Source organism: Euprymna scolopes, chromosome 15 (assembly GCF_053919585.1).
Source record: "Euprymna scolopes isolate OS-2025 chromosome 15, ASM5391958v1, whole genome shotgun sequence".
NCBI lineage: Eukaryota > Metazoa > Mollusca > Cephalopoda > Sepiida > Sepiolidae > Euprymna > Euprymna scolopes.
The window spans coordinates 118,827,483-118,853,318 of NC_136496.1; positions in this window are offsets into that span (position 1 = coordinate 118,827,483).

Below are 25,836 nucleotides of genomic sequence, written 5' to 3' on the forward strand. Positions count from 1 at the left end.
ATCTTTCGTTTTTACTTTGATCTTTTCTGAAAAGGTCACGCCGAACTGAATCGCGCCACTAACCAAATGTACTTCTTTCCGAATGGCTGAAAGTAAAGAGGCGCGTCGTCGAAGCTTCTTCACGAGAATTTCTTTGCCAAGTCATTTTAAAGGGTAATAAAATGTTAATAATTTAACCATGTTTTTACGCAAATGAGATGAAACATGAATTATTATACAATTTTATTAGCGTTTTTTTACATTATTTTTTTACATTATTTTTTTACATTATTTTTTTACATTATTTTTATACATTATTCATAACAAAACTGTTGTTCTATTTAGCATTCCTTTGACCTGTATCAAGCAATAAGCCAAGAAATTTTCTCTCGGTTTATTCACAAAAAACACTCTCTCCAGCCTTAAATAAGTTTCCAGCCTTTTTGTACAGTCATTTAAAATTGTTGTAGACTCTTAAAAATTCAGTATGTTATCGCAATAATCTGATTGGATGACTGACAATTTTTTTAAAATTTCAAATTCAAATGAACAGCTACAAAATGAATTGGAATACACTCTCCAAAGCTTGATTGTCACAGCTATTGAATTTCAAAAATTAAATCTGGACGTGAGGACATTTTAAAAGAATTATATACTTCTGTAAATTCTGGAAAAATGCCATAAAATGCATAGAATGCTTCATACTGCTGTTGGACCATCTTGCATGAATCGAGCATCAGCTTTTGAGTAGCATAAGATATTCAAGGAAGACGAGAAATCTGTGAGGAATGATTTGGTGTAGAAGGAGTAAAGAATCAAAACGATGATTGGCCAAATAAAGAATTCCATGGATAAGAACCTTCGTGTTTCTATAGAGAAAATAAGTTCACAGTTTGACGTCACTGTGTCGACTGTACACACAATTATTCGTGAGGAACTAAAGATGCGGAAGATTTGCGCGAAGTTTGTCCCAAGAGGCCACCCATCCGTCTTTGTCACAGACTATTTGATCAAGATGGGCATCAGTGCGGTTCCTCACCCTCCCTTTTAGTCCAGTACTTGCTCCCTGTGACGATAGGTTATTTTCTAAGCTCAAGGAAAACCTGTGCGAATTCTTCTAAATTTTTGAGATGGGAATTCGTAATTTTTATTATTTGAGTCATTCGAAATACTATTTTACATATTGATCGTTATTCAATCAACGTTTTGGCCGATATAAAGTAGAACTTTTGCAGAAGAGTATCACTTAGAACTGAATTTAACTGAATACTTTATCCGTTACGCCACGAGTCCTGGAGTTTCAATATTCAATTTACAATCCGACCGATACTAAAAATACAATGAGGAATTATTTCTGCCTGTTCATGGCTGGTGGAATGTGGACATGATTATAAAAAGGATTCCGGTCAAAATTTGAGACAAATTCCCGAGTTGGACAATATACGCCAAAAGAAGGCCGGAAGTTATGTTGGCTGATAAGTTGTCAGAACAACACTCAAGATGAGAACAGTTATCGAATAATCTAAATAATACGAATGTTATTCTTCATTTATCAAGTGCGTAGCAAGTCGTAATTTCCATGTATTTTGGACCTCCACCTCGGAGATTTTGGCCGAAATTCTTTGCTAATTTAAAGCGCCAGTAGGGCAGCCAAAGATAGGCAAGCAAGCATTTTCATTGTTGTAAATTATTTGCCTGCTAATGGAGGAATTATTTACTATTTGCGAATCTATTTTGCATGCCATTTCACAATAACGCCTCAAGGTTTATCAACCTATAAGGGTATTTTGTATATACGGGTATTTTACATATACGTGTATTTTGTAAAGTGGATTCGTTTCATTCCGTTCATTTTCGTTTTGCTTCGCACATCTATAAATATTTAATTAGAATCAGAATGTAGCAAATGGCACCAAGCCTTAACAAAATATAATAAAATATAAAGTATTATAATAAAGGCAACACAAAAAATGCATTATTAATCAGGTTACGTAATTTGATGAAGTAATTTAATAAAGTAATTCATAAATCAAACAAAATATTTAAATTTCACGTTATAAAAGATCCAATGAACATTGCAATTTTTAGGTGTCTGATCTTTTTGCTGATTATCTCGATTTACTGAACATTTCTTTTGATATCTGGCCGCAAATTGTGTAGTATGTAGTCGACTGATTTCGGTGTCGTTCTATTTTCAGTCGTTTTTATATATTTTATTTTATTTTGATTAATACTTATTTGTTTATTATGCTTATTTGTTAATTTTAACTACGTTATCTTTAAGAGCGAGAAGGATAGGGAAGCGTGTTGTGGCGTCTATTTTTTAATTTAATGATATATATGTATGTATATATAATAACGCTTTAATAAACACCATACATATAGGCATTAGAAAACGCATACATACTTAGACATATAAACACACATACACGGACACAGACACACACACAGACACAGACACACACACACACACACACACACACACATATATATATATATATATATATATATATATATATATATATATAGAGAGAGAGAGAGAGATAATAGTGAGTGACTTAATCACGTTGACACACCGGTTCCCGTTAGATTAACGAAGTTAAGCAAATATAAGTTACACACACAGGCACAAACGCGCGCGCGCACACACACACACACACATATATTAATATATAATAAAAAATAGAAATTAAGATTACACGCGAAAAGTTTCTGTAAACTTAAAGCGAATATAAATATTAATATTTATATAATAATCCCAATCAAATGAAAAATGCTCAATACAACGAAAATAGGAAATAGAGCTTTTCATCTTATCAAACTATACATTCATGTAAAGTATAATATGCAATCTTAAATTGTGTTCTTCTCTCTCTCTCTCCCTCTTTTCTCTCTCCACTCTCCCTCTCTCTCTCTCTCTCTATATATATATATATATATATGTGTGTGTGTGTGTGTGTGTGTGTGTGTGTGTGTGTGTGTGTGTGTGCGAAAATTTAGAATTAAATTCAACAATTTTTTAAAAATTACGACAAATTAATCATTCGACTAGGAATACAACAATTAAAGTTATAACCGTAATCTATGGATTTTCAATAAATCGCTCTCCTCCTCAGAGGAAATGTTATATTTAGCAAAACCATGTGAATAATCATAGACTTTGCTACCTAGCTCATATATTGGAAAACTAAAATGTTTGTATGACCTCCCTCCCACACAAAAAAAAACCCAGCCAATATTAAAAAAGTATATTCCATGGTGTCGTTAGGTTCAACAAAGAAATGTAATCATCAAATTGAATGCCATGAAGAAAGATATAATCCAATTGGAGATATTTTATGACATTTTGACCCCCAAACAAGGCAGGGACAAAAGCTACAGGGGTACTATGTAGGGTTTTGGGCAGTAAGATGTCTGTTCACATTACACTTGAAATTATGCATGTCAGTACAGTTGGGGAAGCAGGGTCCCGGAAGGGAATTCCAAAGTCTAGCAATTCTGCGGAATAAACTACTGGAGTAGAAGGCTCTCTTGCATCTAGGAATCTCTATTGTGTAGGGATGGGATTTAGCTGCTTGCCGCGTTTGTCGTTTAATGTTAATGTTCAAATGTATGCATATAAGATCAATCCATAAAACGGGGTAATTCCAGACTGTAATATTTCAATAAGTGTACATTACAAAAAGACATTTTTTCTGAAAAGTTTGTTATAATAAAATTTACACACACAGTTTTTTATACTCTTAATATATTATAAAATTAATATATTAAAATATTTTTAAAAAATAATAGAAAATAGCTCAAAATGAGAGAAAAACACACCGTATTATCTTATCAAACATTATTGGTAAAAGGGAAAATTATTCCCAACTCGCATTTAGGAAATAATTCACTTGCATAATTGAATTCATTCCAAGAGTATCGCACACAAAAACAAAGAAATAACATCCACATAAAAGATCGCAATATCCAGCAGTTGCGCAAGATAGAACAGTGGTAGAGGTTTAGGCTTCTTTCCATAGGCTTCTTCCGATTGCAGATTTCGCTAGATTCAGCCAGTCCGGTGGGTCATAAACGACAAAAAAGTGTCAATGGATAATTATATTTTAAAAACAATATATATATATATATATATATATATATATATATATATATATATGTATATATATATATATAAGAGAGAGAGTGAAAATTAATGAAAACAAAGGGATGTAGTGTTTACCTGATATACGCAATGGTAAACTTCAAAATGATATAAATAACAGTATTTATATATAGAAAATTTAATCTCAACCGAATTAAAAAAGCTCAATAAGCAATAGAGAGTAGAGCTTATTATAAGAGAAAAAAAATTATATATATATATATATATATATATATATATATATATAAAGCTGAATGTGTGTGTGTGTGCCTGGTCATGGAATCGGCTCCTATATGGTTGACTATTTAAAAAAAAACTGATTACATATAATGATATAAGATGTATCGAGACACAGGAATGGGTATGTTTGATTTGGCAGAACGATGGTTCATTAAAATTGTGGGGTCTGCGTTCGCGCCTGGCCCCCATGGAATGGAAATAGGCACAAACTTTAAAAAAGATTTTTCCTATCTATCTGCGTAAGTATACTTTGATAGTTATGTTTCACTTTGAAGAAATATGGAATAATAAAATTATGGGGTGTTCGTCCGCACCTGACCCCCATAGAATTGAAATATGTCACAAGGTTTAACAATGTTTTTTAATATAAATCCACAGAATATTGTGATAATTGTTTCAGTGTGAACAGGTATAGTATAATAAATTATGAGGTTTATCTATTTTATTTTTACTTTCATCATATTTTGCTTTGGTTTTGATACCCCCAAATTCGAAGGTATCTCTTTACAACCCTTCCTTTTCATAACCTATCATACTTTAATAAATCAGAGTCCATTTTCTGTAGGCTGTTTTGAACCCAGTCAACGACGGGTACTTTTGCTAGTATATATATATATATATATATATATATATATATATATATATATAGGTAGATAGATAGATATACATATATATATATATTATATATATATCAAGGAGGCCTTACTAAAGCCAATTTTCTACCTCCTTCCTTTTTGAAGAAAAATGTGTTTTTAAGTAAGGTCTGAACAAAAAATAAATCGTTAGAATCAACAGGAGCGCTACTAAAAGCAATAAATATAGTTATAATTATGATTATAGGTATATTATATATATATATATATATATATTTAGTTATAAATATAATTTTATAAATATATATATTTTTTTAAACGGTGGTCACCACTTATCAAGGCCCGGAAGCCACTCAGGGATAAGGATTATTGCAAGTACAGTACGTTAGTTAGCGTGGAGATTTATTGAAGTGTTTACTTGAGTTGGCGGTTCATTAGGAATTTATTTACGTTGGACTTAAAGACATCCATGTTGTAGTCAGGTGGGAAGCAGGCAGACAAAACAGAGTTCAACAGACGTGCAGTTCTAAGAAAGAAGCTTTGTTCATGGAATCTACGTTTTGATTTAGGCACAGATAAAGAGTGGGGAAAATTTCTGACAGTGGATTCAACTAGACGGGTGTTTTTTGTGAAAGATTGGCGAGGAGATTGGGGTTCAGACGAGCACCTGCCATGGAAATAACGATAAAACAAGGATAGGCTCGCAACGTCTCTTCTGTGGGAGAGAGGTTGCAGGGAAGAGAAAAGGGCATCCCCATTAAGCCACGAAGTCTATTTTGTACTCTGTCAAGGCAGGATAGGCTGTTTTTGGCAGCTCCTGTCCAGATATGGCAGCAGTATTCCATCCTCGGACGTACTTGGCTTTTATATAGATAGAGAATTACATCAGTAGTGAGATATCTTCTGGAGCGGTAGAAAATATGTGTGTGTGTGTGTGTGTGTGTGTGTGATTTTAATTAAACAATACAGTAAACTTCTCCTTAGCAGAAGTACAGTTTTTCTTATTTCTATTTACTATCCATCCGGTCTTCAATAAGTTGAAATTTTAATGATCTATCTATATAATTACACAACTCATATCAGCTTGCTTTCTTGCTTGGGTTGTTAAACCGTTCGTCCGATTTGTGACTCACGGTCTCAAAAGTACGTCTGCTTACCTATTTCATGATCGCTGTTTCTTAAGTCTGATGTTAAAAGCCACTGCTGCTATTCAAAACATACACAAAACCAACACTATTTTTTATTATTTTAACTTATTTAAATATGTTTTCCTTACAAATATATGTAATTTTACCCCGTTGAGTTAAAGCAATAACTATGATCATATTGATAACTATATTTACTGCTTTTAGTAGCGCTCCTGTGGAGTCTGATGATTTATCTTGTGTTCAGGCCTTACTTATAAATATTCTCTCTCCAAGGAAGGAAGGTAGAAACTTGGTTTTAGTAGTGCTTTTATGAAGGCCTCCTTAATTGTAATAAGTGCTGTCAGTAGTGCTCTGGAGGTTTCCTGAGCATTATTTTATTTACTCATGACTTAAAACAAATATTTAGCAAAACAATGAAAGACAATATAATATTAAAATTACTTTTTATTTTTAACATTTTTCATCTCACCCGTTAAGGGCCAACGGGTTGACTACTACTATTACGCAAATAGCGCGGGTCGTTAAATGCAAAAACACCTTTTAAAACGTCGTTAATAACTGAATAAATAGATAAATAAATAATGACGGGGGTGTCAGGGGGGGGGGCGAAGGGGCTAATATAAAATCGGGGCTGTAAATCGGTTCTGAAAATGGGAGATCAATTTACTAGAACGTTGTATGTGAAACTGAACCCCCTTCCACATATTTAAACATTGATTTTTAATTTTTTATAAGCTGGTAGCTTACTGTCCAATAATCTGCAGAAATAGTTGAAAAAAGACGAAAAGGAAAAACTGTAAGGGGGTGCTGATTGTTCACGTACATCTACATATTGTTTTCTTTTTAAATATTTGTTTATCCGTGTTTTACGTGATTAAAACTATAACTTAAAAAAAAAACTACGTTTTTCATAGTCAAAATTGTTTATTTATGATTATTTTACTTGTATTTTCATTGCAAGTTGGAGTTGTTTTAAAACAAAAAATAAAGCAAATATGTTTCTCTAATGCAAAAAAAGTACTTGACGAACTTACATATTTAAAAAATGTTATTTTTTTTTACGAACTATTTTATCGTATTTTACCTCCCAGCACAAAATCAAAACCTACTTTTTTTGGGGGGGAGGGGCTAATATGTTTCAGCGGCCTTTAAAATAATAACAGTGTAACCCGGATATAAAGGACTTCTTCTCCAGCTCTTACATGTCTCTTATATCCGGATACCACTTATATCCAGGGTTCTTATATCCGGGTTATACTGAACATTAACACAGGTTTTTAATTTGGGACGAGAAAAATCTCTCTTATATGAATTTTTAAAAAAATTTTTATTATTATTATTATTATTATTATTATTATAATAATAATAATAATAATAATAATAATAATAATAATAATAATAATAATAATAATATATTCATGTCTCTTATATCCGGGTAAAACTGTATAAAAGAAGGACTCTTTTTTTTAAATAATTAAAATTCAACATTTTAGTGTGGGGGATCACTTTCGTATATAAATTTAACATAAAATGACACCCACTTCTTGGCGACGCAGCGACGTAATCGTTAGGATTTTTTTTCAAGTTTGGTGGTCGGGGTGGGAATAGAAAGGAGAATTGAGTTGGGATGGGGTCATAATTTCCAAACATTTTAAAAATACGTAGAAACATTTCATAACGTGTGTATGTGGTGGACTTTTCATTCTTTTTTTAAGATTTACTTTGAAAAGTTCTCACCGTTTAATATTACTTAATCAGTTAATTATTATTTCCTTCTATTTTCAAGGCTGTTAACGCACGCACACACACACACACGTACACATACACACATACACACATACATACACACAAGCACAGAAGAAAACTAGGGTGGACCTGTACAATGCACACTCCTTACTTATATTTTTTCACTTTACGTTTTTTTTTTTGTTTTTGTTTTTTCAATTTCTTTCAACAGATCTTATATCTCTCTTATATAAAGGATTTTTCAAATATTCTAAAAGCAATGATATTAAGACCTTTATTATCTAATGTATTCCGTATTGTTTTCACTGGTCGCCATGTTTGTTTTCGTGCGCGCGTGCATTCAATCTCTTGCGCGAATGCGAAATTGTGTATTGTTTTCACTGGTCACCACGTTTGTTTTCGCGCGCGTATGCATTCAATTTTTGCGCATTTATACATAATTTTTGTTTTAGAACTACACGCCTGTGGAACTCTGTTCCGTATGCCTGCTTCCCAATCGACTACAACCCGGAAGTCTTTAAGTCCAACCTAAACACTTCATTAAATCTCAACACTAACGTACTGTACTTGCAATAACCCTTATCCCTGATTGGTTTCTGGGCCTCGATAAGTGGTGACCACCGTGTAAAAAAAAAGAACACTCACTTTCACTCTCATAAATTAATTCTATATAATCACTATTTTATAGCTAGCTATAACACATATACTGATCCAACGGGTCACGGGTAGTCTAGTAAAAACTAAATTCGTATATACATATTAGGAATACTTCTTCGCTGTAAATCAGTAAATTCCCTTGACTACAAAAATATGCGGCTATTATGACGCATGCAAATGTTTCACAGTTTATATTAGAAAAGAAATAGTAAAGGCCATTGACGCAAAAAAATATGATAGTTATAAGACATGCTTCAGGCACCGATTAAATATAAAGATAGTTGAGTCCCGCAGAAGTGATTACATGTGTATAGATGATGATGATGATGACTAAGAGTATGTAAAAGAAGAAAAAATAACAAGAAAAAGAAAGAAATGGAAGAAAAAGAGGAAAGACAATTAGAAAAAATACATAGAGGAAGACGATGAAGGAAGCAGTAGAGATGGTAGAAGTAGATGAAGACGAAGTAGAAGAACAGACGAAGAAAAAGCGAATAAGTGGAAATAGAGGAAGAAAAAGGCGAATAAGTGGAAAAAAAGACAAAGAAGTGAATAAGAAGACTAAAGAAGAAGTGAAAAGAAGACGGGGTGAAAAAGAAGACGAAGAAAAAAAGAAGTGAAAAAGACAGAGAAGAAGAAAAAGTGGAAAAGAAGCAGAAGAAGAAGTGAAAAAGACAGAGAAGAAGAAAAAGTGAAAAAGAAGCAGAAGAGAAAAAGTGAAAAAGAAGTGAAAAAGACAGAGAAGAAGAAAAAGTGGAAAAAAAGAAGAAGACGAAGAAAAGAAAAAAGAAGTGAAAAAGACAGAGAAGAAGAAAAAGTGGAAAAGAAGAAGAAGACGAAGAAAAGAAAAAGAAGTGAAAAAGACAGAGAAAAAGACAGAGAAAAAGAAAAAGTCGAAAAGAAGAAGACGAAGAAAAGAAAAAGAAGTGCAAAAGAAGTGAAAAAGACAGAGAAGAAGAAAAAGTAGAAAAGAAGAAAAAGTGGAAAAGAAGAAGGATAAGAAGAATAAGACGAAGAAAAGAAAAAAGAAGTGAAAAAGACAGAGAAGAAAAGTGGAAAAGAAGAAAAAGAAGAAGAAGAAGAAGAAGAAGAAATGAAAAAAAGAAGTGAAAAAGAAGTGAAAAAAGAAGTGAAAAAGAAATGAAAAAAGAAGTGAAAAAGACAGAGAGGAAGAAAAAGTGGAAAAGAAGAATTAACCGAAGAAAAGAAAGAAGTGAAAAGTGAAAAAAGTCGAAAAGAAAAGAATGACAAGTAAAAGATAGAAAAAGAAATAGTACGATAGAATCGAAATAACATATAAGACATTCGTTTGTAGATAACAGCTGAATGCCAATTCTTTAACATGATGTAGTTTAGCAAATGATAAAGAAAGACATGTTTCATGTTTATAATAAATAAATAGATACATAAATAGATCCACTAATACCCTATCTCAGGCCGCCTTCCAAATAAATAAATACAAAGTAAAAGCTCTTCTAAAAATAGAGTTCCCCGCTGGTAGGCATTAAACCGACAAACCAACTTCAAGATGGTTTCCACACCTAATTAACGTCGAGGCATTTTCAAAATGTCAAAGCAAAAAAGATATCGAATGCCGTCGAAATGACAAACCGGTGCCCTATCAGTTTCCCGTACATTTTTTAAGACTTGGCAAAAATTAATTTCCCCTTTTTTTCATACAAATATATCCATCTCACATTCTCAGGTAACGTGAATTACACCAATTATATAAAAGATGCTGTCAAGTCTCTTGCAAAGAATTGTGCGTTCCATCGTTGTTTCTCAAGCCGTACCAGTATGCAGTATTTGAAATATAATGAGAACAAACATCTTGCTGCTCAACCCTTCACATTGTAACCTATCACATTAACTCATCACGCTTCAGTGCCAATATATCCCCTATTATTGAACGACCATGAAAACTTTAAACAAAATTGAACAAAAAAAAAAGACAAAAAAGAACATAAATTGACAATAAAACTTTCGGTAGGGAAACAGAGTTAATTAAGTTTCTTTTTTTTAATGTGAGTGAAGAAAGTTGTATGTATTAATTTAATGAATGTCCCTACATTTATTATTTTTAATTAAAGACTCTAATTGCAAACTATTAAGCTACTATATGAACTTTGGTTTAGTGTCTTAAGAAAGTTATATAGAAATTTATATAGTGTCTCTTTGCTCTCTCTCTCTCTCTCTCTTCTTTTCTCTCAATATATATATATATATATATATATATATACACACTCATGAAGTGGCCCTGTCGGTGGGGCATTAGAATACGCCCACTGCCCCCCTGTAGAGGGTAAAAGTCCCTCAATGGGGGTCCTGGATATGACCTTAAACTATATACAGTGGTGAGGCCCCAGCTTTTGGGCTTTGGGGAGTGTGGAGCCACCCTTTAATTACCATTGCTCCCAGGTCCACTCTGACCCGGAGTGGTAGTACCTGTTAGGGTCTCAACTATGGGTTAAATAGAAACCGACGTAAAGACAACAAATATATTCTATTAAAAAAATTTTTCTTCAAAATCTTTGGATTCGGCATTAAATAACCCGAAAAGGGTTGATATGCCGTAAAAAAAAACAACCAACCAACCAACCAACAATCATGAAGGGAAGACGAAAATTTATGATTAAAGTGTTGAAATAAAATCCATGTTTAAAATAAAATTAACGGGGCGAAGAGAATAAAAAAGGGAAAATAAAATTTTATTTTAACATTTTAATCATGAATTTTCGTCTTCCCTTCATTATTGCTTTATATAAATTTTGTACCCTTCAAAGTATCATGATATATATATATATATATATATATATATATATATATATATATATATATATATATATATATATATATAGTAATGTGATGATAATTGAATATTCAAATTAGAATTAAAGATTAAAAATCTGTTTCATAAGAAGGAACAACAACAAAGTCAATAATTTTTACGATCGTTTCGGAAACGATGTTTTTATTGTGAAAGACATTAAGCCACGGACAATAATTTTGACATATAGTTTTTTTAAACAAAGTCCCTCATCAGCAAAAGCATTGGGTGTTTTTTTATATGTAAAAGACACCATAAATAAACCTAGCAATTTTTAAGTAAGGCAGATGTCTCTTCCAATTGTTCACCTTATATATATATATATATGTGTGTGTGTGTGTGTGTGTGTATATATATATATATATATATATTATTATTATTATTATAATAATTATTTTAATAGTTACAGACACTAGTGTTTCATAATTTCGGAATTCATCAGTGCAGGGAGTTACGATTACAGTCGGTTCAAACCCGGCCCGGAAGACATCTTTGACTCAATTAGCAAGAAACATACCACACGGCCAACGATAACCGCCAAAAATACAGTTGAAATGAACATCTATATAAAATGTAAATGTCAAAGTCGGGCGAAAGTAATCTAATGATTATCACACACACAGGCAGACACACACACAGATATAAGTATATATATATATATATATATATATATATATATATATATATATATGTGTGTGTGTGTGTGTGTGTGTGTATAAGTTTGTTTTTGGTATATTGATATTCGTATTAAAACACTTTTTTCTATTTTTGTTTAAGAAAATAAACTTTGTTATATATTGGTCGTGGAATTGCATCCACCTGCAAAAGATCTAGCCGATTTGCATATATTCATAAACGTTTATTTTAATTAATTTCCTATTAGTTTTCTTTCGATTTTCTTATGGGATGAACGTCTTTAGTAAACTATCATGTGTAATTAAATTCATGCAGATATTCTACATAATTTATATTTGCGTAATATTTGCATAAAAAGGTTAAAGTAAACAAATCACTTTCTCTATATATTTATGTATATGCATGCATTACGTAATAGCTATTGGATCATGTTTTGATTTTAATTTGGCAGCAAACATGTTTTCATAGGTCAGGCGTTAATGTCAAAGGAAAAGTGAATTGTAAGCTAAACATTTTGGTTTCGATTCTCGCTGGCGCACGAGTCAATGTTTTTTTAAAAATTGTTGAATCATTACTATATATTTGGTCCAATATAATAAAATAATAAATACGAGATCAGTATTGATCAAAATATCATATTTAAGCGTATTTTACGACAGGGCAATGCCGGGCGGTCTGCTAGTATATATATATATATATATATAGATAGATAGATAGATAGATAGAGGGAGAGAGAGAGAGTGAGAGAGAGAGAGAGAGAAAGAGATACATTGTCCTAGTGAGAATTCGTCCACCCATATACACACACATATATACACACATATAAAAAAAACAAAAGCTAAATGGAGGCCATCTAGAATATATGCTGTAGAACAGAGAAAAAAAGGCCAAAGACCCTTGTGTTTTGATGTGATGTTTGGAATATAATAAACTAGTTATGACCAAAGTTTCATTTCATTCGGACAAAACACTAAGAAACGGGGCCTAATGAGATTTGGGGTTCGTGTCTTTGGGGTCACCCTGTATTTATATATATATATATATATATATATATATATATATATATATATATATATATATATATATATATATATATATACTAGCATAGCTGCCCGGCGTTGCCCGGGTGTTTTAAAGGTGTATGCTGAGCAAAAAAACAAAACAAAAAAAAGGTAATTTTTTTTTTAACTTTGACCCCTATTATGACCCCTTAAAATTTATTGTTTTGGGCTCCAATCGAGTTATTAAGTTGGATCTATGTTCAAGGAACATGCATCTAAAATTTAAAGTGTTAACTCCCAAATTGTCGGAGGAGTTGGGTAGCGTTCTCAAAGGTCAAATCGTTTAAGTTTTACTTCTTAACAGCCAGATTTCTGGTTGAAAACCGACCCCAACGATTTTCCCAAATCTCAGTACCCTGTATATCAAATTTCGAGTCTGTAGACTTAAAATTAACAGAGTTATTGCGAAGAAAAATGTACACAGACATACAGACCGAGAGACAGACACACAGACACGTTCACTTTTATATGTATACTGGCATGGGTTCCCGGGTATTTGAAGGTGTATGTTGAGCAAAAAAAAAAAAAAAGAAAAAAAGCGGTCAATTTTTTTTAATTTTGACCCCTTTTATGACCTCTTAAATTTGTTTGTTTTGGGCTCAAATCAAGTTATTAAGTTAGATCCATGTCCAAGAAACCTATATCTAAAATTTCAAGCGTGTAGACCCAAAATTGTCGAAGGTGTTTGGTAGAGTTCTCAAAGGTCAAATCGTTGAACTTTGACACATTAATCGCCAAACTTCTGGCCAAAAACCGATCAAATCGATTTTCCCAAATCTCATTACCCTGTATATCAAATTTCGAGTCTGTAGACTAAAAATTAACAGAATTATTGCGTAGGGAAATGTACACAGACACACACACTCGTGACACCCTGCACTGAAGAATCCCGAAAGGATGAAACACTAGTGTCTGTAGGTATTTAATTATTATAGTAAAAAAAAAAATAATTATGACAGCCCCTTTAAGAAATTCGTTTCTTATCGTTGAGCACTTTCAGTTGAATTAAAAGTCGGTCAATTTAGCTCTTATGCGTAGATCATCGTATAACGATTTGATCACTGTCTGTCTGACGTAATGAACATTTAAATTAAAATGTTTAAAATTCAACGCTATTTCACACGATTAATGGTAGCCGAATTGATACGGCCTCCGCTAATCGAGACAGAGATGTCTCGTGTCGCGGGGTTCGAATCGTTCGACTGGTAGTAATCGTGACACCCTGCACTGAAGAATCCCGAAAGGATGAAACACTAGTGTATGTACGTATTTAATTATTATAGTAAAAAAAAATAATTATATATATAAGTATATATAGATATATAGATATGTACATATATGTATATATCTATCTATCTATATCTCTGTGAAAGTGTATGTCTGTCAGTGTGTGTATCAACTTGATTTCAGCTCAAAACAGTAAATGTTAAGGCGTCATAATAGTGGTCAAAATTTAAAAAATTAACGCTTTTTTTTCAGCATACACTTCCAAACACCCGGGCAAGGCCTGGCATCCATGCTAGTATATCTATAAAAGTAAACGTGTCTCTATGTCTGTCTGCGTGTCTGTGTGTCTGTATACATTTCCCTATGGAATAACTCTTTCAATTTTTAGTCTACAAACTCGAAATTTCATATACAGGGTACTGAGATTAAGCAAAATTGATGTGATCGATTTTCGGCCAGAAATTTGGCGATTAAGGGGTCAAAGTTCAACGATTTGACCTTTGATAACTCTACCCAACTCCTCAGACAATTTTGGGCTCAAACACTTGAAATTTTAGATATAGATTCCTTGGAGATATATCTAACTTAATAACTTAATTTGAGCCTAAAACAATAAATATTAAGGGTTCATAATAGGGGTCCAAGTTAAAAAAATTGACCGTTCTTTTTTGTTTTTTTAGTTTTTTTGCTCAGCATACACCTCCAAATACCCGGGCAACGCCAGGCACCCATGTTACTATATATATAAAGATTAATGACAACATGCACATACATGTTTTCGCACTGACTCTTTTCAAAGAAACCGTAAATCTAAGTTTAAGTAAGACGTTATGTTTGTATAAATAGATATACTATAATGACGCTCTGTTTGTTCATCGAGCTTCAATGGATTCATATCAGGGAGATACAACTAAACAACCATTCTATATATATATATATATATATATATATATATATATATATATATATATATATATATATATATATTATCATACTCCATAATCTTTTTCAATATTTATCAATAACAAATTTTTCTATTCCTTATCTAAATGTTTATCTTTTTATCTATACATTTATATAATGCTGGCTTTTTGTTTTCTTCTCGCTAGAATCATTTAGCTTCGAGATACCATGGCCTGAAGATGTTTCTTTCGTTATCTCTATTTCTATAACCCTTATTAACGTTTCTATGTAGTTTTACCTTTTACTTTTTTGACTTATTCTCTCTGTCTCTCTCTGTCTCTCTCTCACTGTCTATCTCTCATTTCCTCTCTCTTTCTCTCTCTCTTTTTATACACACACACACACACACATATATATATATATATATATATATATATACATATATATATATATATATATATATATATATATATATATATATTCTCAATGAACCGCCCCCTTAATTAAACACTTTAATCAAATCTCCACACTAACGTAATGTACTTGCAATAACCCTTATCCTGAGTGTCTTCCGGGCCTTGATAAGTGGTGATCACTGTGTAATATATATATATATATATATATATATATATATATATATATATATATATATATATATATATATATATATATATATATATCTTAGTGTTAGGACGATTAATCGAGAATCAGAAAAATCGGTATCGGAATCGAAAAAAATTGTGTCTATTTTCCGATGCCAAAAAACGACTCCTTTAATTATATTTTTTGTCTGATTTTTTAAAACTAAATTTTCCACTGCTAGTAGTATTAATAAAATACTAAATATTTAATGATTTTTCAAAAACTAGTAAAACGGAAATCTCTAGATTACTACCAACAAGGTTGTTTTTATCTTATAGAAAATATCTGCACAGTTTACACGTGTTTTTACGTTAATTGAGAAAAAAATACAACTCTATAGTTAAATATTTAGAGAATTATGAAGAATCCGAATCAGAAATTGGATCGAATCGGGAATTTAGAAGGGAATCGGTACTTGTATCAGAACCGGGAAAAATATTGGAATCGTCGCATATATATATATATATATATATATATATATATATATATATATATATATATATATATATATGTGTGTGTGTGTGTGTGTGTGTGTGTGTGTGTGTGTGTGTGTGTGTTAGCATAGATATTAATATATATATCTATGAGAGAATAAAATATTTATAAACCATTTTCATAAAATGACTTTTTTTTGTTTATGTATGATATATTTATGTTATTATTCAAATGCTTATTCGTTTTCCCCTGAAAATATGGCTCCATATTCGCGAAGGCACTTAATCGACTATAATTATGCATCGCAGAGTCGAACATGTAATTATCCAATTGTGTCACTGTGTACGCAAATAACAATTCGTTTACTTCGAACTGCGCATGGCCAGTTCTTCCTGTTTTTGTCTCTTAATTTTATTCGCCTATGTTTGCTGTTGTCTGGCGTCTTGGATTGTAATTAGATTCACGAGGCGTAATTTCGGATTCACTCAAACAAATAATCACTCTTAATCCCTTTTAAATGTGCAGTTTTGCCGGAATAACAAAAACAAACAAAACAAACACACACAAAAAACAGGTAATGGATGTTATTTTGCTATGGCGTCCCCCTTCAAAATAATAATAAAAAAAAAACAAGAAAAGTTCTCTTAGGTTATAACAAGTAAAAGCAATTATTTTGAGTCAACCTATGTGACAGAGTCTATTTATTTATTACTAGTATTGCTCAGAATTAAACGTAACGTAAATTTAAAATAAATTAAGTAAAAAAAAAACGGAAAGAAACTTATATTGTACGCATTATGTATTATACGCGTAATACGTTTTTTCTAAACAGTTCACTTGTTGTAAATAAACAAGAAATATTTAAACTGAGATCGAAATCAAACCCTAAAGACAGTAAGCAAGTACAATAACCATTAGGCCAGCTTGCCACGTCTGTAAAAAAGTTTTCAAACCTACTTATTCTTAACATAATATGATCAATACACATTTGGTATTTATTATTATACTAGCGGGAGTACCCGGCGTTGTCTGAGAGTGTTGCGGCGGTGTAGTAAGGGTAGCAATAAAATGCAGCTCGGTGGGGTTGGGTGGGGTGAGAAACAAGGTTGAGAGAGGTATTAAGAAAATGGGAAAAGAAAGTGACGTTAAAAAAAGGTGTCAGGCTCGAACCCGTAACACGACGGAGGGAAAGAAGGTGAAAAAAAAAAAGAAAATGTAACGCGTTAGCCGATGTGTCCATCGCGCAAGCGGAAGTCGCAGGCGTCGAATTCAAGCATAGTCAATCGAACGTATGATGATTTAAATGCTTTGGTATTTATTTGCTCCCCCCCCCGAAAGTAAATTAGACAAAAAGTCGTTTTTCATGTGGGGAAAATAAAGTTTCCTCCCCCCCCAAAAAAAACGAGAACGAGGGCACTCTAGCAGTACCCCCACCCCAAAAAAAAAATTGTAATTTTCCAAGTATGAAGGGGTTCCCCTACATTGACCGAGTACCAATTAACTTAAGTGAAGCATCAGAAATCCTAGTCGGAAGGTTGTACTTCTCTCTTTTTCGAACAGTTTCGCATTAAACGAAAAAGCCAAACAAACACCCGAGATGACGCCGTGGTTGAAAGTTTGGTTGACTTTATTAAAAAAAAAAAATAGAGACGATGTCTGTTTGCGAATCTGAAATATTACCATCTGGGGGATATGCGAAATTGTCTCGCGGAATCTAACCAACGCGAGAATCTCGATGCAGAAAGCCTTTCGCGGACATACACAAACGCTAGTGCCCATTTTGTCTTTTATATATTAAACTAGTCTAGGTGCCCGGCGTTGCCCGGCGTTGCCCGGCGTTGCCCGGGTGGTTGGAGATGTGTGTTGAGTAAAACCAACAAAAAGTGGTAGTAGGAAGGCGGGCTTGAACCCGTACTGCAAAGGAGGAAAAGAACGTGAAAATAGCTAGAATCAAAAACCAAAACCTGTACGATACCTCCTTATCTTCGAAAAAAAAAATGAAATAAAACATTGACGTACATTTTATATCACTTCGTATGGCATTTTTCTTTTCTCCAAACTAAATAAGTAAATAAAAACGTATGCAGATAATTAAGTGGATATTAAAACCCGAATCGAATTGTGTCTCTTAATATTAAAAAAGGCTGCCTAAAAAGCATGGTTCAACGAATCAGTAACGGATTTAGACAAACACACAACAAAAAATGTAATTAACAATGCAGCACAGTAGAATTTTCACGGCCCGTTGTTCTAACATTATTGCTAAGCGACGACATGGAAAAATGGCTTTTTCAATGATAAACAAATAACGGTTTCGATTATCGATTAACGATAATTATCGGGGGTATTCTGAGATAAAACTTAACTAAGATCACTCCCTTACTTACACACTAAACTTCTGTAAATTTTAAAGAAAATCTGTTGAGTCGTTTCAGAGTCTATACGGAACGAACCCCCACACATTATATATATATATATATATATATATATATATATATATATATATATATATATATATATATGAATATATAAAGTGATAGATGCGAGAGAGAGAGAGAGAGAGAGAGAGAGAGAGAGAGAGATTTTGCCGATATCTTCCAGAACCTAGAGTTCTATTTTGAAAGGGGTCTCCATATCGGCTGCTGTTTGTAAATGAAATAATTTTTCAGGCACCAGTCTAGTTATCCCCCAGACGCGTATATCGCACGTTCTTAAGTGACTTTCATCGTAAGGAAGGGATACGGGTGGTCTCACTTCTCATTACATCGCGTCGTTAGATCTGTTTGCTGATAAATTTATACATGAAATTCATATACATTTTTATCTAGTGCTCCTAGCCCTCACATCATGGAGCGTAGTGTAATCACCCTGAACTGAACTTCGGTTGGCTCATTTTTATGGTAAATTTATATGGCCTCTTGTTCGTATAGAACTACTCCTCTCAAAAAGGATAGTTTTAAATTGCTCATACTTAAGTGGATACGTATCTTTTTACAAGAGTTCGCGTTGAACGCAATTTAATATTTCTATAAAGAATTCGTAAACCGCCCGGCGTTTCAAGCTAGTAAAATACGCTTACATATAATAGTTTAATTCATGTAAATTTCGTATTTACTATTTCAGAGTCAATTCTCTATTGATTATTGTACTGTATATAATATATTGTAGTGATTTCAAAATGTTTTTTTTTAATATAACTTGGATGCCAACGGCTATAGTCGAAAACAAAACATTTAGCTTTTAAGCGGTAGTCGCTACTATACGATCTAAGGACACATAGATATCAAAATTTAAAAAAATGCTACAGTTAAACTTATAAATGTACATTTCAGCATGCGTCAAGGAAAGACATTAAGTCGACTTAAGGTTGCCATTAAGGTTAAATTATATAATTTTAACCTCTTAACAGTTATTTTGTCGACTAAAATCAAATCGAATTTGCTTCAAAAGTATGAGTCTCTAATATATCACGCTTTAAGTCTGTAGACAAATATTGACAGAGTAGAAAATGTTCCGTAAATATAGAGACAATGACACACACACACACACACACACACACACACACATATATATATATATATATATATATATAGAAAGAGAGAGAGAGACTTTATCAACAGTTGATGGCAACAAACAGTGTATTTCATTTTACGTTACAATTGTTTCAATGTCTAGTTCGACAATTTCAAGCATTATATCGTTTGAAATTTTTCAAAAACCAGCAAGTTCCTAACCGTAATATCTTTACAAGTTGTTACGGCCATAATATAAATACAGATACCAAACCTTTAAATTTCTTTTTACAAAAAATCGATCATTGGGAAATAAAGGAATTTAGGAACTCAATAAATGGGATGTATTAAAAAAAAAAAATTTTTTTTTTTACATGGCTTAGGGATCCCCGTAAAAACTTCACATAACTCTGTTCTTAAATAAGGATACGAAATTTAGGCGATACATTAATATTTAAATGGGCTTTTCCGTAACCGCAACCAAGGTAAATGTTTCTCGCATGTTTTTCTCGTTAGGGATTCCCCCCCCCCGCCTTTTTTTATTTCTATTCAAAAAATGCTACATTGCCTAAAGTGTGTTTATTTATAAAGTCTGAAGAAATGCTGGCTTTTGAAAATTTTCAAACGATATAATGCTTGAAATTGTCGAACTAGACATTGAAACAATTGTAACGTAAAATAAAATACACTTTTTGTTGCCATCAACACCTTGTCTTGAAGTCTTGATTTTGCACACATGGTATATATATATATATATATATATATATATATATATATATATATATATATATATATGTATATATATATATATATATATATATATATAAGAGAAAGAAAATTAAAACAGTAAGTTGAATATTACAATCAAAATGTATTGTTCGACTGAATACTCCAAAAGCAATTTATAAAATCCTGATTCCGCGGAGTTTCCGAAAAATGCTATTCTTGTTATTCTTCTCATCAGAGGACATAAAGAAATCAGCAAATTATATTTGTAGCAATGCTACAATTTGCTAGTTAAGGCATTAAGTGAAAACACAATTTATTGTAGTTATAATTTGCCAAATAAAAAAGTGAAAAAATGTTTGATATGTAAAAAAAACTTTATATAAAAACAAAGCGCGTATAATACTTCAGCTTGCATGAAACTCCTCTCAAGTTGATCCAAAATGCAAAATAGTTCTTTAGAGAGAATGTATTCCAAGAAAAGTCCAGCGTGACGATGCATATTATCCGATTGGAAAGTAGTCAAAACAGCTGAAATAATGAAAATTGTTTTTTTTTCGGGCATGCAGTAGCCCACAGAGAAGTCCGCCCCAGTCAAATGGGACCTAATAGTAACATAGAAAAATCCAGTATGAGAACCTTCATCATCGGCTTAATTGTACTTTATATTAGTTTACCATTGCGTATATCAGGTATGAAGTTTACCATTGCGTATATCAGGTAAACACTACACCCGTTTGTTTTCATTATATATATATATATATATATATATATATATATATATATATATATATATATATATGTGTGTGTGTGTGTGTGTGTGTGTGTGTGTGTGAGCAAACAGTTAATAAAATATGTTAAAAACACTTTGAAATGAGTGTTAAACACATATTTAATCTGAAAAGGAAACACTAGATAAATGAATATTCCTTAATCCGCGGAGTTTCGAAGAAATACTCTCCTTCTCATCAGAGGGTAGGAATTAACAAAATGCGGGATCAGATTTTGCATGCAGAAGTATTTGATGAAACAACAAGTAAGTCAAAGATCTTACTTGGAAACAAAATAAGTTAACCAGAGGGAATATGGTAAAGAAAAAGTGATTACACATGAATGGATAGTCTGGTCGAAGATAAAAATCCAGTGACGGTAAAATCCAAATGTAAAACTTCAAGAAAGTTAAAAGAATTTCCATTTGTACAAGTAAAATCCAAGGAAATTCCGTAATTGGAAGAAGATGGTCCATAATAATCCAAAGGCAGAAATCCATGGAATAATTCACAAACATGTGTACAAGGAAAAAAAATAATATTAATAAAAGAAAAATAAGATGTGCTTTTCACTCTACTTCCGAGACATAACTATAACTTACTTTAATTTTACCATCTTGGATCATTTTGGTAAATTCAATTGTAATTTTCATTTTATATATATTTATATATATATATATATATATATATATATATATATATATATATATATATATATATATATATATATACTACAACAGTCCATATATAGTCACCTATATAAAGTTACCCGAAAGATACTGATTTTGGCATAGTAAGTCCCTTAAATTAAACAAGTCGTGGGGAAGACAGAAAACTACCCTATGTAAAGGTTTTTTTCTTTATGGCGGTCATTTGTGGAAATAAATGATTATGAAATATCCTAAGAACTTATAAAGCAACAAACCGGCCGGTAATCATATTTTGTGAAGTTATTAAATTACAGTAAAATTAGATAATTCTTATAGATTTGCATATTATTACATTTGATGGGTACAATTCAATTGTTGGCTTTAGTTTTACATATTTTTGCTACAATCAGATACTTATACGAGCTAACTAAACAAGGTAGCCAACATCCAACGTGTCGCTATAGAATCGGTAGGATTTGAACTTGAACCTCCTAATTGCTAGTCAAGATAGGTATCTAATGTCACCTCCAAAAACAACGGTGATAAAAATTTGAAGAAAAGAACATGGGCTCCCTCTACCGAGCTAGTACACCTGCTACTATCCTATATCTCTACAACGTATCATTTGTCTATGCATGGAGTATTTTGTATTATATTTGGGTTGGAGCAGGTACCACTAGTCTCTCTCATTTGCTCTTTTGTACAGGGTAAACAGAATATAATCTAATAGGTTTCACAGTATTGCGCCCCTGTGGCAATTTTGCAAATACTACTGTGTAATGTGCTCCGACGAACTTAGTGCACTTGCTTCTCCTTCTCTGAAAGTAAATACACCCGATCCAACTTATCATCAGAAAACTCACACCCATTCATTGTAGAAATCTCCAAATACCGGAAAGCTTTCTTCTTTAATAACTTCTTGACTTTGTAATTCTCTTCTCCTTGCTCCCTGGCTGTATCCACATGGAGAAATGTAAATGTAAGGCGAACAAACATCTTACTGTACAACTCCCTACTTAGGATTTCTTTATAACTCTAGATCCTAATTCACAGTATTCCCTCCTTCTCTTCGGAAAGACGAATTTCCCCTCAGGTGACAGCGGCAATGTGGCTTGCGTGTATAAAAAAGGACTTAATAGGGTATTTGTAGAACTATCGAATCGAATATTTAGCAGATTTATATTCGAAAATTAATGTTGGTTCTCTAATATTTTACAAGAGTTGCGATAATGGCTAAAAAGATAGATCCCCAAAGAGGCTAGGCAAAGAGACAGCTTGTTATTGTTCTGGTATCGAAACACGAGATGTAAGGCATTAATTTGTGCATAAAAAAATCACCAATGAGTTTACGGTACATATTATTTCTTGGTGGAACTTGTCTTCCATTGCCTAATGCTTTATGCTCGCATTCCATTGCCTAATGCTAAGGGGAAATTTTGTCGAATCAATAGTATCAATTATGGAGTGGTTATTAATGACGGTTCCAGTGAATCAGCACTGAGATCGGTGCGCTAAAATCGGTCATATGTAAAAAAAACAAACAAACAAAAAACGTCGCCATTATCGTGACAGGCTCGTTCTAAACTTGCGTCTATTCAATCTATTCTTTTAGTTATGATTGGTTGTTTTGATTTACGGCATATCTACGTTTTTCGGGTTATTTAATGCCGATCCAGTAATTTTAGAAAATAAAGTTTTTATAATTCAGTTTGTTTACATCTCCAGATATTTATTCACGGTGTTTGGTTTGGTTGTTTAGTTTTATGGTATATCAACTTTTTTTCTTGGTCTATTTAATGCCGAGTACGGTTATATTTTTAAAAAGTATTTAGGAGACCGAACGACAGACGGGTATAGGCTCACATAGAAATACCAGGACGCATCTAGCAATTTTATATTCAAAGCTAGTAAGATCTACCTGGCGCTGTTCGAGTGCATTGCTTATATACTTTAAAATAAATGTAAATTAAAAATAAAGATAAAAATAGGCAAGTTACAAAGTAACTAATAACAAAAAATAATGAGTAAATCACGCATGCATTAGAAAAACACGAAGTTGTCACAAAAAAAAACGCTAGAAGAGAAAAGAATCAGTAATTAAAACTCCTCAATAATTAATCAAATAATGTAAGGAGGATAATTCATATTTTAAGTTGCGAAGATTTATCTCCCTTGCATTATTTGAATTAGTATTTTAAATTTCGCCATTGTAACAATCATTCTGACCGGGATATTTTAAAACTAAATCTTTCAAAATGCTATTTAACCTTCAGGAGAATATGACTTTTACAATTGATTTTTCCCAGTACTCTAACCACTGCGCCACGGAAAAATCAATTGTAAAAGTGATATTCTCCTGAAGGTTAAAGGTTCAATCATCAGTGTGGACATTTGCGAATTACTTAGGACCTCTATCCATTCATGGCTGACGGAACAAGAGCATGCTAATCCCGTGAAGTAAATAAATGGTTCCGCTTGAAATTCCGTCCAAATTCCCGAGTTCGACAGAAAAATTCCCGAGTTCGACAAGATACACCTGAAGAAGGTCGGAGGTTATATCGACCGAAACGTTGTGAAAATAACACTCAAGAGGAAAACAGTAGTCCGCTGAATAGTAATACAAATAGACGTAATCTGTTCTGTACTCGGTCAGCGCACGAGAAATCCTCGTAAAAGATCTAATTTAAATGTTTGTATTTCAATTAAAAAGTCAGTTTTTTTGGAGGAGTTGGATTTTTTTCCTTATATTAAAAAACGACCATGTGTTTAACTCGTGTAAAGGCAAGTAAATAGGGGAAAGCACACTCGGGTTTGTGAGAAAGGGTCTACAGAGTATTTATTTTTATATTTCTTTAAATGTAAAATTGGTCATGTGACCCATCTGTTCGAACGTAACAAAAAATCACGTGACATGTTCGACTAATCAAAATTCATGCTTTTGAAATATGATTTAACTTTGATCACACACAACTTGGTCAGTCCCATTCTAAGTCAGATGTTCGAGAGGCTTTACTATGTACGACAAATGAAGGCATAACAAATGTACGACAAAGCATGACAACCGCTCCTGCTGGTTATTTATCTGTAATATTTAGGCACGTCATTTAAGCAACTTGGGGTTCATAAATCAAAAACAAGAAGTCAATGTTTATTTGGACGTACAGACATGCTGTTGTTTTTGTTTTTGATTTGGAACTATGTAAAGGCAAAAGAAAGAATGCTCTTAGATACACCTTCGAAAATATGGTCGCAGTATTTCTTCTTACTTCTTGTCTGAATCTTATATCGGTAGGGGATTGTATCAGGAATTATATACTTCTTGAATATTATTTTCGGAAATATTTTTCGAATAAAAATTGAGAATTTTTAATCTTTAGATTATTGGAATTACCGTTTTCATTTAGTGGCTTGATATCTGGTCTGGAATGAATTAAAAAAAAAACAAGAAAAATACAGAACAACAAAACTAACAATACTAGCTAAAACTAAGAACCCAAATAAAAAATACTAGCTAAAAACTAATAACCTAAATAAAAAAAATACTAGCTAAAACTATAAACCCAAATAAAAAAATACTAGCTAAAACTAAGAACCCAAATAAAAAATACTAGCTAAAACTAATAACCCAAATAAAAAACTAGCAAAAACTAAAAACCAAAATAAAAAAGACTAGCTGAAACTAAGAACCCAAATAAAAAAATACTAGCTAAAACAAAGGACCCAAAATAAAAAAATACTACCTAAAACTAATAACCCAAATAAAAAATATTAGCTAAAACTAAGAACACAAATATAAAATACTGTCTAAAACTAATAACTGAAATAAAAAATACTAGCTAAAACTAAGAACTCAAATAAAAATATTTGCTAAAACTACAAACCAAAATAAAAAATACTAGCTAAAACTAAGAACCCAAATAAAAAAGTACTAGCTAAAACT